Here is an 18,431-nt window from a genome sequence, read left to right as displayed (position 1 = left end):
CTCTCTGTTAATTATTGAGGATTTTGCTCCATGTGACTAATCATTTTCATACACAATCAGATATTTTAAGTCCTTATCTTTCAAATAATATGTTTATACTTATCTAAAACCTCACCAATATTCTTAATTTTAACCTCTCGAAGACAGATTCTTACTAAAATCAAAACTAAGCAGGATCCCAGGAAAACAACATCGTCAATCACGATGCACTGATGAATAACCCGCGCCTGCCCCTTTACACCCGCTGCGTGTTAGGAGGGGAGATGGGAGCAGCTCCCCGAGCCCGCCATCCGGCTTCAATCACCCCCTCCCCACAACTCTGTCGTGTACTGAGAAATTCACAAACGTAAAGCCACTCTGAAGGAGCTAAGACCGCTATAAAATTGTACCCAGGCCTCCCGAGAAGAAGAATGCGTTTGCACATTTGCACTCTGATATTAAGTGGTAGTTTCTCAGAGAGGCTCCTCCAAAGAACCAAGTTAACGATGTTCCCGCGGTGAGCTGCCCTGTTGCGTGGGCTGAAGCGGACCTCGCCGACTACGGGGAGACCCGGCCCAAGGAGGGCAGCAGGGCGGGGTGGGGCCCGGAGCCACGTAGGGAGTCACCACTGTGCCGCTGTGACAGAGGCTCTACCTGCAGGCTTCAGCCTCACACAGCACCGACTTGCCCTTTAGTTCCAGAAAAATGTGAAATGCAGGAAAGGTAAGTTATTTTCCGAGGTGTCTTTGTTCAAGGTAGATTCCGGGAAAGGACCAGAGAATGAATGTTAGAGGCAGGAAGTGCCTTGGAAGTGATGTGTCCAGGCAACCCCCTGCATGTAGCAGCCAAGGAGACTGGAGCCCCAAGAAGCAGACTGACTTGTCTGAGGATGTGTGGCATCCTCAGTCAACGGCAGTCACTGCCACTGCCTGCAGACCTCTAGAGCACTGGGCAGACCCACTGAGAAATCCTGACTTTTGAAACATTGGGTTTCTTGGACTTTCCCCTCCATTCAAAGGACACTTTTCCAGTTAGCACATTGTTAACACATAATTTGTATCGTTAACCTTCAGCTTCAGGATATGTCAGGGCCCAGACGACTAGGGAGCTCTGACCGGATAGTCTTCTTTTCTGCTGCCGCAGCCACAAAGGAAAGGCTGGGAAGGGGCGTTCTCGTGGGGTTCCTAGGAAAAGAGGCAGGAGCCAGAGGCAGCACAGGAAGGAGCATGAGGGGCGCTCAGTCCCGTCTCAGACGCGCTGCCACCGCTGGAGAAGGAAGGGCAGTCAGGAGGGAGGGGACGTGCAGGGGGCCTCCCCAAGGGAAGAACATAGCGAGGGTAAAGGGGCCATTTTTTAAAATAATCTTTATTATTATTATTATTATTATTTTTACTGGGGATGCTGTTTTTCATTTCATACTCAAAAACTGCACTGTTGCTCAGGTTGGAATTGTTGAAAACATCTCTCCTAACCACCTGGCACATATTTCAGGAGCACAGTCCTTAAAGAACAAAGTGAAACAAAGAAAAGAAACCTGGAACATTAATTTGCTTGTGTGGAAATGCAAATACAATTCGCTTTACTCCTTATCTTGGACCAACAGACCAGCCCACTGTAGTTGTTTATACACTTTGGGGTCCAGCTGTTTGCGTGCATGTGTGTATGCGTATGTGTGTATGGACATATACACATATTTTGTACAGCGGCGGGACCAAAAAGAAAAATCTTTAAAACTGTTGAAACCGTTTTTGGCGTGCGCACATCCACTCTTACAGTGAGGCCCCACGCCGCTCCGCCTCTCACAGGTGCACACGGTGGACAGAGCCCTGTGTTTACAGACGGAAGCTGAATCCCCTCAGACGTCACCAGTTAAGATGGGCTTGGCTCAGTGATTTAAAATCCTTAAGGCATTGTGCTAACAGACCTCCTTTTGGTTGTAAGTTACTTAAAATGGGCTATAAAACAAAAAGATTTTACTGTGAAGTCCTAAGTTTGAAATACATACTGTTTGCAGTGAAAAATAAAATAATTGAATTCACCAAACCTGAAAAATAATGTGTGTGTGTAAGGAGTTTGATTCAAATTCAGCTTGTCTTTGCTGTCTTGCCCTATGGGCACATGTTTGAGTTAAGTAAAGGAGAATGTATTAAATTTAAAGAATTTGTGTTTTCAACAATAAAGAATGTGGGCCGTTAAGGTATTTAGCGAAACAATGCTGCTACTTTCTCCAAAGTAGAAATGTAGGAATTAAAAACAAACAAACAAAAACAACAAAAATCGAATCGAGTGCAACACTTGATAGATTTTACTCCCCAACTTCACGTTTCAGTGGCAAGTGAACTAAATATGCCCCTTTAGGAGAGCTTGTCATCTGAGCAGCAAATGACTGTTGCCATTTACCTTCATTTTCCTACTCAAAAGAACGAGTTCAAGAAACCTGAGATGCTGCCCCTCAGATTCTGTCCACTGATGAAGACGAAGGGATTAAGAATTCACTCAGACGACAGGAGAAATCTACTTTTCTTAGGCATTAAATAAATCAAGGTTTTAAGTGTCTGTCAGAATAGTTGGTAAATACTTGCAGATTTTCTGCAAGCACACTATCATGTCTTTATTTCATTATAAACTGGTTGTCTAAAGTAAATGCTGGATCTGGAAAATGTGGTGGAATGTTTACATTTCTACTTCTCATATTATGATATTTGCCCTTTCGGTAGGTGATAACAAAGATCCAAAAAAAATTATGAAAATACAAGGTTTTTGCTTATCTCTGAACTGTCTCAAATCTCAAAATAAATTACCTTAAATTACTCAGCAGTAGGAGGAGATTAACACAAAAGAGAAAAACAACAAAAATACACTGATAAGACCCTCCCTTAAACAAACCCTTTTTGGTTGTATATTGAATCAAAATTTGAAAGATGAAATAAAGACACCTTATGTATGAATTACTGTCAAAAATCAGCCAGATTTATCTCTGAGTTTCTCAGATTATGTATTGGTTTAGTGCCAGATCTTGGCTATCTATTATTTACCAGCAGGAAAAGTTGTATAAATCTATACCTGTAGCTTCGTTCCTGAACATCAGTTTTGGATACCCGTGACCACATTTATATGCACGAATGGAAACTCCTTGGGGAGCGTACGGAAGGAACCCGGCAGCTCCAGCCTCTATCCTCCATGAGCTGTAACAAGATCGACTGCTGTGACACGCGGGACTCACACACACCCATGTCTCGAGCACCCCTTTTTCTCCTTATGATGGTTACATCTTGAGAAAAAGAATTAAGTACAATAATTAAATCTGAACCGTAATTTCCTGCAGTCATTTCTACACAAATCTGGCATTAGATAAGTGACCGCAAATCTAGACAGCTTCAATCTAATGACGAAGACTGCACCGCCCTTGCTGCTCCCAGGACAGGTGTAAGCAGCATGCTCACTTTTCGTGGACAGTCACAAGGAAGAAGCCATTTCCAGGAGCAGACTCACAGACACATCTGCGCAACTCCAGACTGTGCACGGCTCCCAGCACAGCCCTCATCCCTGAAGGCGGAAACTCACTCTGCAGCCCTAGTTTGAGGCACCCCTTTCCACACCTTCCCTAAGCAGATGACTGCATGTCTGTTTGCTTGGTTAGCTAGAATCTGCACTGGCTGCGCTGTGTTATCCTTGGATGGCTACTTACAAATGCTCCACAGAGCTTAGCATGCACGCTGCAGGCCGATGAGGACAGAGCCAAAGGGACATGCTCTAAGAATCATCACACATGTCCCTCCTGCAGAATTAATGATAAATAAGTAAATACATAAATAAGTGAAGGAGAGAAGGTGGGAGAACAGGTAAGGATCCACATGGGTAAACGGAGGGTAGTCAGCGTCATCAGCTGGAAATACTCAGAATGTTGGAGCAAAGCCCCCAGTCGACTCTGCTTTGCTGTTACCACTGTGCTAGGAGGGCCCTTCAGTAGGTAACTAACATTTCTTCATATGTATGCATGTGTATGTGTGTGTGTATGAATATATTTGTTACATATTTCTAAACTAACTATGTATATGTACATGTATTCATTTCAGAGAAGCATCTTATTTGGTGCCAATATTCATTATCTGTGAACCCCAGCTGACATAAATACACCTAGTAAATTTTCACTGTTTATATTAATAACAGGAAAAACCAACCATCTGGTAAATTTTGCTTCCCAGTAAACTGAGGAGATTAAGATAAAACCACATGGCGATTTCATTACCATGTGAAGTGCAATTTCTTTACTGCCCTTGGACAAGTGAAATTTCATTTTAATTATTTACGACACTTCATAGCACACTTGTGAACATACCATGGATCTCTTCACAAGAATGATGGCACTTCAGAAATGTTAGACCTCTCTGTGTCATTCACCATGAAAAAATCTTTTATTAGAAAACTGAGGTAATCATGACAGCTCCTCTAATTTAACTCCACAAATTTAAAAATAGGTTTTGGGGTAAATTCCACTGTAGCACTTGGAATAATCATTTTGTTATTATGATTTTAGTGATCTCAGAGGGTTGTTTACATTATGAGATTCCAAGTCAAAGTCTGCATCCTCATTGTGAAAAACAATTACAGCCGCAGAGAATAGACCACAAAGGATCATCGTCAACCAGGATCGGCTGACCTGACTCCCGAAGATCCTCATTCAGGACAGTTCTGTGGAGCACCTCTCTTTCCTGGTTTATTCCTGATTCCAGGACATATTCACACGGAGATTTTCTTTATTTCTGGAGTCAGCGAGCACAGGGGGTGTTGATGAGGGTTAAAAGCAATGTTCTCCTGTTGGCTGCAAAGAAAGTCTGTTTTCAAGGAAGAATCGAGAACTGGAGCTGGAAGGAAAAAGTGATGAAGTCAGAAACAAATCCTCCACGAAGGGCAGTGGGGAGGAATTGGGCAGCGAGTAGGCAGGACCGATACGTGCTAACCTGAGGTCGGTGTCGGTGAGGGGCTCCATCATTCCCTTGGCAAAGCGGGACTTCACTTTGTGCTTCTGTACTATCCTGCTCCACCATTCACGCCATCTGCTGGGGGACCAACTCGTCCCAGCCGGCAGTGCCCAGCTCTTCTCAAGCAAGCCCTTTGGAGTAAGTGTGGTGTGCACATGTGAGCGTGTATGTACATGGTGTATGTGTGTTAGGTGAGTGTGTATGTGCGTGTGTGGTGTATGTGTGTTAGGTGAGTGTATATGTGTGTGTGCAGTGTGGTATGGTGTGTGATGTGTGTGCATGTAGTGTATGTGGTATGTGTGTGCATGTGTGTGCACATTTATGTGTGTCTGTGCGTGTGTGTGTAGAGAGAGTAAGAAAGTGACCTGACACAGGACCCTACTAGACAAGGGTGCTGCTGAGGGAGAGACTGACACAGGACCTTCCCCCCTGGAGAAGGAGTCTCATCGCTGTGAAACCTTTGCCAAACCGTGGTGGGAAATGTACAAGAATGGAGTTCAAATTTCCTCCTGAGTCAAAGGGAAGAATGCTGGGCATGAAACAGGGATGGGATACCCATCGAAGTGGGCAGGGAAGGCTGGGGACAAGCGCTCGCCACAGGGTGGGCAGCAGATGCCTTTGAGATGAGAAGAGGAATTGGAAGATGTGCAAGGGAGCCAAGCCCAGCAGAGACACGCTGCACCGTGTGTCTTGCATTCTGGACTGTCAGAGGCCGTCTGCTCCCCGGTTCTCAAGACTCCTGCAGTAGCCTTGCAGTCCATTAGCTGGGTCCCAGTGCAGTCCCAATATCATGATAGAATGGCAGTCTTTTCTAAATTCTCAGGAACAGTTAAGTTTTTTGATAAAGAATGTGAACTTTTTCTTCGTATTAATTTTTCTTACAAGTTTGTTACTTGCTACCACTTGCATAAACAATTTGTACCGCATAAATTGTGTCTGATTGCCTGTGGAAAATAGATCTAGCCAGGATGTAGCAGACTTCCTGGTCTAGAGAGAAGATGGCCAGAGGGAGTGGGCACCAGCAGGGCCTCGGGGTGCTGGCCATGTTCTATTTCTTAACCTATGTGGTGTGTGTCCTTTGTGAAAATTCAAGAGCACACTGTTTGTGTATTTTCTGTAATGTAGGTTATACTTCAGTTAAAAGTTAACAACAATAGCAACCGTACGTTACACAAGGAGCACCCTGACATCCGTCCAGGTATCCACCACCTGGACAAATGTGAGACCAACTGCTCCACCAGGATAGGCTTCTCAGGAAAATTCTGTAACAAAAGGAAATCTATTCATGAAATAACAACATGCTCTAATATATTTTAGAAATGTTTCAATAAGTTTCAAAACAGGGTTCTACTTAAATCTGAATTCATCAAAAAATGTGTTTCAAAAAATTTGAAACAAAATTGTATTACCAAAACCTTCAATTAATTGAGAATTTAGTGAATATAGAATATTATAAGGGTCTGTGATTGGTCTCAAGTTTCCAAAACACAAACTCCAATGCTTTTTATGTATTTTGTGAGGAGGGAATTGAAGTACTCATGGTCCTTATCAAAAAATACTGTCAAAAATAACACAGAAATTATGACTAGGGAAGACAAACGTCTAAAATACTACATCTTGTTCTTTGATTGTTCATTAGTAGCTTCATTTAAAATAAATCTGTTTATTTAAACTCTAAGAAATAAGGAGCAAATGCCAAAAATATAATCACAGTAAGTGAAAGATCTTAGTTTTAGAGAGACAAGTTTTGTTAAAATTTGTTAGTCACGGTTTTGCAAATACAGAGTTATTCTAACACTGACACTTAAGGGTTATTTAATTTCTTTCGAGTAAAGCCAAACTTTGACAAGAAAAATAATGTAATTAGAGTTTATTATAAAATATAATATTTTATAACAATGATCCTCAAGCCCTTGGCATTAATGGTCGTACATATTTATTTTAAAAATGGCATCTCTGTAGTATTGAAAAAGGAAATGTCTTCTTGTGCTTAATTTCTTCTTCTTCCTCTTTTCCATCTTCTCATTAATTTTTTTTTAAGGAGAGAAATTGACTATCCTGTTTTCCAGCAAAATATACTCATGAAACCTTATTTCACCTGCGCGGAAGATCCCAACTATATTGAGGACAAAACACTAAGGAAATACCACTTATAATTCGTAGATTGCCTTATCCCATGAATATTTGACCCTCGACATAATTGGGAACCATAGTCTCCTAAACTCAGAGTTGGTTCTGAGAGTTTTGCTGCTTCTACTTGTTTCTGGGCGCTCATGTTTGATGGTAAAAAAGTGCTTGTTAGATTGAATTGAAACAGAGGATGCCATGGGAAGAAGAGGTGTAAGGCAGCCTTGTTGCCAAGGTTTCAAAGTCTAGACCAATTGCCACATGCATGAGATAGTCTGTGGCATATGTTCCCCTCTCTGTCCTGCAGGGAACGCCCTCTCTGACTCAAGTCCTGGTCTGAGAAGGAGGAGAAGGAAGGGAAGCTCCCTAAGAGGCCTTGCACGGGCCCTCAGCGCAGCACTCCCGCCAGTTTATTACACCTCTCTCCTTCCAGGTGTTAGAAGGACACCCAGGGCGGGTGAGATGGAGTGAATTTCAGTATCAGGCCTCCATTTTCATTCTTTCCAGGACCCGTTGCTTAGTATCAACACTGGCCACATTCCCTCCATACTTAGGGTCTGATATATGCAATTTATTTTTATTTTTCCCTCCTAGGGATCTTGTTGTTCCTTTCACAATTTAATTTTCATTGCCAACTCTTTCCCACAGTTCCAGGCCTTCCAACACATCTGAATCTGAGGACACAATTTGATTTGTTTTCTGTGGATCCTGTGTGCTACTTGGAAATAACAAGATGTGACTTGTCAACAATGTCAAACTCCACAACTCATAATTGCCGAGCCCCGTTGCAACTCAGCTGGAACGCTGCTGTACTTTCACAGCGAGAATGGTCTACTGCTTTTGGTTCATTTCTCTCTGGAAAGATCATTCTCTTCCACTGAGATTTAGTAGGTTCACTTGCAGAACAGTAACAGGCTGTCCTTAAGCAAATAGATCTGTGAGATTAGTTCTGGTCATCAGTATCCTCTACCATCCAAACAAGCAAAAATTCAATAAATCCTATCATAGAGGTACAAGCAAAGGAAAGACATGATGTGTTCTGACTACAGGGAACAAAATAGTCGTTATGGTAGAAATGTCATTCCCCTGAAGCTTTAACAGAGGAATCTATGATGGGCAGAAAATGATATTATATTCCTTGCTGGGAACACAGCTTTTAAACAAAAGCACAGTGGCCTGAAAGCAACTGCTGTGCTTGGAACATTGGCGAGTAGTTCACCACGGCTAAAATATAACGTGCATAACTGGAGACACTGGACATGCTGGCAGGAGCAGATTTTAGAATTTTTCGCATGCCATGATAAAGAATTTGAAGCTTCTTTCAGAAGGCAAATTGGTGACATGATATAACCTGTGCCAGATTACATTGATGTATTTTGTATAATACTAATTGACTTTGATATAGTGCTTTACACACTGAGGGAGATTGACATGATCAGTCAATCAGAGACTGCCCTGCAGACTTGACAATACCCTCGGGCTAATGAGCATGAGTGTTCGGACTGCAAACTTCTCAGTCAGTGAGCTCTCTGCTGTGCCATCCTGACATGGGAGTGTGTTGTCAGGCCATTGCATACCTTCCTTTTGGCATTTATGTTGGATTCTGGAACCAACCCACAATGGTTGATCGATATCATGCAAATAATAGTGCTGGTCTTGCTGTGAAGCCACAGTGGAGGAATGTCATATTAGTTGTTAAAATGTACATTTAAAAATAACTCAAAGTCCCTTCAAGTCAAAAGAAAGTAGAGAGCAGTATGTAGTGGGAACACGTGAAAATCATTTGACACCATAAATGGCTTCATAAACTGCTCTGCATTGTCTATGCTCAAACATGCAGGATGTTTAATCCTAGCCTGGCGTTGCCACATTCCCCCCCTTGCTATGGACTGAATGTGTGTGTCCCCTCTAAAATTCATATATTGAAGCCTAAATCTCCAGTGTGATGGTATTTGGATAAGAGGGCTTTGGAGATGATTAGATCATGAGGGTGGAGCCCTCAGGAATGGGATTTATGCCCTTACAAGAAGAGACGCCAGGGAGTTTGTCTCTTTCTACTCCCCACCCTGTTAGGACACAGCAGGAAGACGGCCATCTGCAAACCAGGAAGTGAGTCCTCATCATACATGGGATCTGCTGGTACCTTGGTCTTGAACTTCCCAGGCTCCAGAACTGTGAGAAATAAATATTTGTTAGATAAGCCATGCAGTCTATGGTAGTTTGTTATAGCCACCCAAACAGACTTAGACAGTGCCCAATCAGCAGCATCAACTTGGATTATGTGGTTCATATTGTCAATGTCACTTAGTATGATAGTCATTAGAACTGTTCACCAAATGTTCTTAGAATGCCTCCTTCTGGCATAAAAGGAGTGTACTTCTCTACCTCCTTAACATTAAGTGGTGCTATGACTTGCTTTGGCCAGTAAAATGTGAACAAAAGTGAAATGCATCACTTCTAAAGAGAAGAATTGAGAGTCGGTATGCATCCACCACGTTTCTTTCCCATGGATGGAGTGATCACAAATGCATGTAGCAAGATGGAGCCTCCACTAGCCTGGGACCCTGAATGACTAAGAGGAGCAGAGCCCAGATGCTGACCCACGTTAGGCATGTAGTGTGAGCAGGAAAAAGTCCTGTGCTGTATTAAGCAACTGAAAATTTCAGATTCTTTGTTACTGCAGCATAGTTTACGTTATCCTGACTGAAATACATGACTAGTTTTCTCTTCAGCTGTGTATTACATGGCAAAACTTTACAATTCAGGAAATTTGAGAGTCAGACCGTAAGATTATTTTGAAAGACTTTAGATATCTATCATTGAAGAAATAAAGTAAAAACTACCTATATAAGCACTATGTAGAAACTAAACCAAATAGATAGAAATTGAATATTTCTTGTTGGAAAACAGTTAAAAGACTAAAGACTAAAATTGACATATTGAACATATAGAAATACTGGAGGAAGGTAGGAAACTTTCTTTTTATTTTAAAATGAAGGCTAAGAAACATATGGAAAAGGTTACCAGACAATGCTGTTGAAGGCAACAGTATAAATGAGTTCAATAACCACTCAGTCTTCTTCTAGAAGAGGAAGGGATTAAAGGCAGAGGGAAAATGCAGGCGGGCAGGATTAAACTGAAACAGAGAGTCCGAAGTGGTGGACCAGATGGCCTTTTCCTCCTCCTAGAACTTCTCATGGAGTATTTCTTATGTGCCTGCATTATAAACCACAATGCAAATAGAGTGTTTTTAGAAAAGGCCCACGTTCCATTCCTGAACTTGAACATCTCACAAGTAAATCATTTTCAGATGTTTCCAAATTAGGAACATCTACAGTCGAAGGGAAGGTTTGCTTTGCTCTCTGAAATGTGTTTGATCTTTTCTGTTTTATCAATTAACTGTTCATGTATTTCTGTTTCCTCACCGCTTGGTTAGATAATCTATGCAAGGAAAATGAACTCACGTCTGTGTGGACACCACATTACGCTCCTCACGTAATGACAGCCGACTCGACCTGCTCCAATCTGCAGGAACTTGTTCTCTGAAGAGGAGGTGAAGAGTGAGGACCAGAAAGACAGAGGTCGTGAGCCTGTTAGTTCTCTTTCTCACAGGAGACCAAGTAATTGTGAATTTGGAATTCTGCACAGGAGCTGTGGAATACAAATATCACTTGCAAAATGAAAGAAACCTTTTTAACAGGATAAAACATAGCTCACTAAGTTGATTTTTTTAGAGCATTTTTCCTCCAGCATATCCCTGGGCATAGACAAGGGAATGGAGCTAATATTTGGTGTGTGTGCCTAAATGAGATTAACTCTATACTTATATTTCTTAAATCTTTAATTCTTTCAACAATCCTATGAGTTAGATATTATTCTTCACTGTCTGAAAATGAGGAAAATTATTCTTAGAGAGGTCACGTAACAGACCTAATTCCCACAATAAGTGAGTGACAGAAGCAGATGTGGATCCAGATTGGACTCCAGAGCCAGCACCCTCTCCATTGCTCCACGCTCCTTGTTGGAGAAAGTGAACAAACACCTTTTGAGCCCTTGACTAAAACCAGTGCCAGGCTCATGTGCGGGTGGCACAAAGGGAAGAATTAGGGCTTTGATGAAAGTGAGCATATACTTATGTATGCATATCTTGAAGCAAAATACACTTACAATAAAATGCCCTGATCTTAAATTTCAAATTGGTGAGTCTTAACAAATGTAAACACCTGTGTAAACACCAGGGTAACCATCATCCCAGTCAACATAAAACAGTTCTCAGGCATTCTAGCAGTTCAATTTTTCACACCACCCTGACAACCACTTTCCTGACTTCTGTGACCAGAGATGGATTTTTGCCTATTCTTGAATCACACGTAAATGGAATCACACAGGTGTATCTTTTGTACCTGGATTTTCACATGACATTAAGTATTTGAGATTCATCCATATTGGTGCAAATATCAGTAGTTCTTTTTTTATTGATGAGTAGTATTCTATTGTATAAATGTCCACATAATTGCTTAGAAATTCTTCTGTTGATGGACATTTTGTTTTTTTCCAATTTGGGGGCATTAAGAATAAAATTGCTGTAAATATTTTTGTTCAAGTCCTTCTGTGTGCATACATTTTCATTTCTTTTGGATAAATGCCTAGGAGTGGAATTGCTGGATCATGTATAAGTGCCTCACAATTTTCCAGGGTTTTTAACATTTTATGCTCCTTCTAGTAATGATTAAGCGTTCCAGTTGTTCAACATCCTATTGTCAATCTTTTTATTTTTAGCCGCTCTAGAGAGTGTATAGTGGTATATCATTCAAAAATTTTTTTTGTAATTTTTTTTCAGTTTTTTGTTTGTATTTTGACTTGATTGATAGTATTTTTGGCCTTGTAGGAAGTGTGAGCCCTTACATACTCTCATTGTGATTTTAACTGATGTTTCCTTGAAAACTAATGGTGGTGAGTCTCTTTTCATGTACCTATTTTCCAGCTGTATAATTCCATGAGAAATATCTCTTCTTTTTTTTTTATCCATTTTTAATTGAGCTTGCTTGCTTTTTTCTTGACTTGTAGGAGTTCTATACATATTTTGGATATAAGTTCTTTGCTAATTCTATGTATTGTCGTTTACGTTTTTTCCCAGTCTGCAACTGATTTTTATCTTTCCTAATAGAGTCTTTTGATGAACCAAGATGTTAATTTTTATGAAGTCCTATTTATAACTTTTTCTTTTATAGCTAATACTTTTGTGTCCTACCTAGGAAATCTTTGCTTACTCTAAGGTCACAAGAATTTTTTTTTTGATATTTTCTTCTAGAAATATTATCTTTTATGTTATGAAACAGTTATGAGATGATGTGAGGTGGAAGTCAAGTTACTTTTTACACAATTACTTATCTATTTATTCCAGCATCATATTATAAAAATACTTTAGTATCCCCCACTGAATTGCCTTTGTAGCAAATCAGTAGAATACACATGTAGGGGTCAATTTCTTGACTCCTTTTTGTTTGATAGGTTTGTCTATCCTGAACACATTGTCTTCATTAGTGAGGCTATCAGGTCAGTCTTGATATCAGATAGTGCACATCCTCCAACTTTGTTCTTTATTTTGAGATTGTTTTGGCTTTTTAAAAAAGCGCTTTGAATTTACATATAAATTGAATCAACTTATCAATTTCTTCAAAAAAGTAACTTACTGAGATTTTGATTGGGAATGGGTTGAATACATGGATGAAATTTGGGAAAATTGCCATTGTAACAACATTGAGTCTTCTAATCCATAAATATCGAATAGCTCTCTCCTAATGTAGATTATTTTAAAATATCTCTCAGCAATGCTTTGCAGTTTTCAGTGTACAATTGTTTCATGTCTTTTATTTACTACCATGAACTTTGTTTCCTAATGACGTTATAAATGGAATATTTTAAACTTTATTTTTTAATTGCTTTGCTTTTAGTAGATAAAAATGCAATTAAGTAAAGGACTAGAGTTTTTGTGTGCAATTGAAGTTAAGTTGTTATCAGTTTAAAATAGAACGTTAAAACTTTAAGATGTTTTATGTAATTGCAATGGTAACCACAAGGAAAATATTTATAGAATATACACAAGAGGAAATGAGAAGAGAATCAAAGCATATCGCTATAAAAAGTCAGTGAACCCAAAGAAAGACAGTAAGAGAGGAAAGGAGGGACAAAGAAACTACAAGACATACAGAAAACAATTAACAAAATGGTAATAGTAAATTCTTCCTTATCAATAATTATTTTAAATGTGAATGAACTAAATTCCCCAGTCAAAAGACTTAGATTGGCTAAATGTATTAAAAAACAAACAAACAAAAAGACAGGATCCAGTGTCTACAGGAGACTCATTTTAGACCTAAGGACAAACATAGGCTGAAATTGAAGGGATGAAAAAAGATATTCCATACAATGGCAACCAGAGAAGAGCAGGAGTGGCTATGCTAATACCAGACAGAACAGACTGCAAATCAAAAACTGTAAAAGAGGCAAAGACATTATATAATGACAAAAGAGTTGATTAACCAAGAAGGTATAACAACAATAAATATTTAAGCACCAAACCTCAGAGCTCCTAAATATATGAAGCAAACTGTCACAAAATTGAAGGAAGAAATGGACAGCAACACAATACTAGCATGAGAATTCAATACTCCACTTCCAATAATTGATAGAACAACCAAAGAGAAGATCAATAAGGAAATAGAGAATTTGAACTTGAACAACACTATAGACCAATTGGACCTAATAGATATATATGGAAAACTCTTCTTAACAACAGCAGAATATAAATTCCTCTCAAGTGCACTTGAAACATTCTCCATGATAGGCCATGTATTAAGACAGAGAAAAAGTCATAACAAATTTAAGAAGATTGAAATCATACAAAGGATCTGTTCCAATCCCAATGGAATGAAACTAGAAAGCAATAGCACAAGGAAAACTGGAAAATCAACAATATGTAGAATAAAATAAATAATAAATAGATAAAACAAAACATGTGTTTAACACACTCAAACAACAAATGAGTCAGTGAAGAAGTCAGAAGAGAAATTAGAATATAACTTAAAACAAATGAAAATGAAAACACGATGTATCGAAACTTATGAGATGCAACAAAAGCAGTGCTAAGAGAGAAGGTGACAGCTGTCAAAGCACAGATTGAAAAAGAAAAAATGATGTCAAATCAACAACTTAACTTTATACCTCAAGAAATTAGAAAAAGAACAAACTAAACCCAAAGCTAGCAGAAGGGAAGAATTAATAAAAATTAGAGAAGAGAGAAACAAAATACTTAATAAAAAGACAGTAGAAAAAAATCAACAAAATTAAGAGATTTTTTTTAAAGATAAATAAAATAGAAAAACACATGGCTAGATTAAGAAAGAAATGAGAGAAGACTCAACTAAAATCAAAAGAAATGAAGGAGAGGATAATATAACTGATGTCACAGAAATAAAAAGGAATATAAGAGAATACTCTGAACAAATTGGGTAGCCTAGAAGAAACGGATAAATTCCTAGAAAAATTAAATATCAAGACCAAATCATAAATAAATAAAACATCTGAATAGACCAATAATAAGTTCTTAAAAAGACTTTTTGTAAGATTTTTATTATTTATTCCATACATGTTTGACAAAATTTACTAGTAAACACATCTGGGTGTGCAGAATTCTTTGTGGAAATGTTTTGAATGATAAATTCAACTTCTCTCACACATATAATTTATTCCAATTTTCTATGCCTTCTTGTGTCAGTTTTAGTAAATGATGTTTTTTAAGGAATTTGTCCATTACAAACGTATTGGCGTGAAGTTGTTCATAATATTCCCTTTTTTACATTTTTACACTTGTGGGATCTGTAGTATCCCATATCTCATCCCTGACATTGGTTATTGTGTTTTCTCCTTTATTTTTGGTCAGTATATTTACTCTTTCACTCTCGATCATTATATTCAATTTATTAATCTTTTCAAAGAGCCAAATTTTAGGTTTGATAATTGTCTATAGTTTTTGTTTACTATTTCATTGATTTCTGCTTTCTCTTTATTATTTTCCCATTCTTATTTTAGGTTTAATCTGCACTTCTTTTTCTAGCTTCTTATTGCATAATCTTAGGTCTTTAATTTTAAACTTTATTTATTTCAACATAAATATTTGGAGTATAAATTTCCCTCTAAACTCAGCTTTAGGAGAGTCCTCCACACTTTATATGGTTTGTTTTTATTTTCACCTAGTTTGAAATATTTCCCAATTTCCCTTCTTTCTGATTTTTTTTTCTTTGACCCAAGGGTTATTTTGAAGTGTGGCATTTATTTTTTTTTATTTATTTGTGGGTATTTTTCTGATATATCAAATTGTTGTGGATTTTTAATTCAAATGTTGTGATAAGAAAACATAATTTGTAAGATTTCAAACTTTCCAAAATTCATCGAGACTTATTTTATGGCCCAGCATATGGTCTATCTTGGTGAATGATCGAGGAGCACTTGAAAAGAGTGTATTCTGCTCTTTTTCGATGTGGTGTTCTATGTCAATTAGGTCAATTCGGTTAATAGTGTCATTCAAATATTCTATATCTTTATTCATTGTTGGCCTATCGTTGTGTAAAATACTCAAAAATATGTTGTAAAACCTCTCACTATGAATGTGCATTTTGTCTATTTGTCCCTTAATTTCTATTATGTTTTTCCTCACGTGTTTGAAGCTCTGCTATTAAGTACATACACATTTAGGATTGTTATGCTTTTCTGATAATTAACCTTTTTAGTCCTATGAAAGATGCCCTTTAGTTGGGAGTGTGAGAAACATAGTCAGAGGATGAGCTAATCCTGCATTTGTGGAGGTCCCCAATTCCCATGACAATCTCTGAACATCAGTATCTTGGTCTGCTGACGTCTGCACATTACTCTGCCACTCTGCCTGGGTGGGAAAAAGAGAAACATGGGGAGAATGGCTGCCATTGCCTTAACACTGGGCCTTTCCATTACATCTTAGAAGTCAAGCCCAGAGAACGGCAGTCTCAGAAGCTCTCGTCAGTGATAAGGGATCTTTTAAGTGTGCTTCTCCTGTTCTAAGAGAGTAGTTAGATCTTAGGAGAAAGGGACCTTGAGACCTAGAGCACAGTTCTCAATGACAGGTCTGTGCTAAGGTGACTATAAACTAATGTGTTACTAATAACAAATTATTCATATTTTAAATATTCACAGCAGAATTGAGGTACCACATTACAGCATTATCTTCAGTTCTTTGTGCTCTGATATGCTTTCTTCAGTCGGAGTGAATGGATTAGAGTCACAGTGAGATTGCTGGATATCTCACAAGTCACTTGGCTTAATCCTCTTTGCCAAAGCTGTTGGCAGGTCTGCAGTGGGTTGAACAGGAGGGAAGGAAGAGGGAGAGGTAGTGACATCATTGCATGTGGAAAAGTCTTGAAAGAATTTTAGAAGAGAAAAGATGTATAAGTACAACATTTTAATACCAGCTCTGTCTTTAATGATGAATCGCTTCTCTTGGACTTCAGTTTCTGTATCCAAAAATTAGGTTGTTGTAGTGATCATCATTAAGATTAAATCCACCTCTGACATTCTGTCACTCTATGATTCCTTTATATTCTTGAAACCATGTCATATATACATATTCAAAGGTTGATTATTTTCTTGGCCTGTTTTCTGGTTTCTTGAATTCAAACCCTGTTCATATAACTAGAGCTATTCTATTTTATTTGGAAGAAATCCATGTATAATTTTCTAGTTTTAATCATATTATACATACAACTTTGCATCCCACTTTTATCATTCAATGTTCTATCAGAAAGTACCAATAAACTCTTTATAACTCCCACTTTAATGATTGTATAATATTCTGTCATGTGATTAAATCGTAAGTTATTTAAATATTCCATTTCTATTGGACATTGGGACAATTTCTACTTTTTCACCATAATAAATAACACTGAAACAAACACTTTCTGCAAAAAGCTCTGTCTGCCTTTCAGCTCTTGCTGTCCAGTTCTTCCAGAGGGAATGCCCAGAAGCACTGCCCTCTGAACCTGGACAGCTTACCATAATAAGATGGTCTGCGTTCAACCTCTTTCCCTCTCAGGTTGATGGATGAGTGTTCCCATTCTGTCTTGGCTTCTGCTCCCTATAAGTATGTAAGTATGTAAGCGAGGAGTCCTTACATACTTCTCAGATTCATGGTGAAGCCTTCTCCCAGAAGTTGGTACTCAGTTGTCTCATGAAGCAAATGATGATCCTGTGGGGATCTATGTGTGTGAACATCAGTGGGCCATGGATGGCAGTGGACAGCAGTGGGCTATCTAGATTCCTGGGGCTCTATGACACCACTCAGTCTTCACACAATTCAATTTCATGGAGACTGAAGCCCTGCTAATAACTAGACTAATGAAGATTGATGCTAGATGCCAGAGAAGCACTGAGGAACAAAACAAGTGTAGTCGGTCTACCTGTCTAGGGCTTACACTCACCCTGTAATCCTCTCTTCCCAGTTCTCTTATTCTTCCTCCCAGGGAAAGTCTGGAGATTTGCATGGTCATGGCCAAATTAACCTGTGCTCTTTCTCAGAGGTGTCTTTTAAAGAAAGTGTTTCTGAGACCTCTTGTCTAACACGAGAAGGGTTAGGCACACCTCAGCAGTGCAGGTGAGCTGTCATGTGCTTACCTGTATTCTTGCACTTAACACACCATATGTGCCTGTGAGTCACCTCAACGGATAACTGAAATGTCATCGAGGCAGAAAACACTTTATGGTCGCAGCTGTATCCCTAATGCCAAGCACCATGCCTTATCTAGCTCAATAAAGCTTTTGATTGAATATGTGAGGGACTGAATTTCTCCCTTACAGAATATAATTATGGGGCTTTCAGACACTATAAATGAGTGTGAAAATGCCTTGGATTCTGCTGCTAACTGGCCAGAGGCTGAATCATGAACCAACAGTAATCAATCTAGACTTATCCACCTCGGAGATCAAACAGGTCCAGTGCCCAGGACGACAATAGACTGAGACCTTGATGAACGGATGGCTCCATGCAAAGCTTTGATATTTAACCAACATAATTGACTGTGCTCACCAAAGTCTTCTGCAACTACTGCCATCTGGCAACCTCCTGCCAGTCCAACCGTTTTGCTCCCTCAGCTACAAAGGAGGGGCCAGACTCAAAAGCACCAATGTTTGGGGGATGAAAAGAAGGATTTCATGTTTGACTCACAGAGACTATGAGAGAAAAACACCTTGGTTCTGGGAAATGCCACTTGCACACTGAGGATGGTATATAAGGCTGCATCCAGAAAGAGGGATGCT

This window comes from Diceros bicornis, chromosome 12 (assembly GCF_020826845.1).
Source record: "Diceros bicornis minor isolate mBicDic1 chromosome 12, mDicBic1.mat.cur, whole genome shotgun sequence".
NCBI lineage: Eukaryota > Metazoa > Chordata > Mammalia > Perissodactyla > Rhinocerotidae > Diceros > Diceros bicornis.
Note: the sequence above shows the minus strand (reverse complement) of the source record.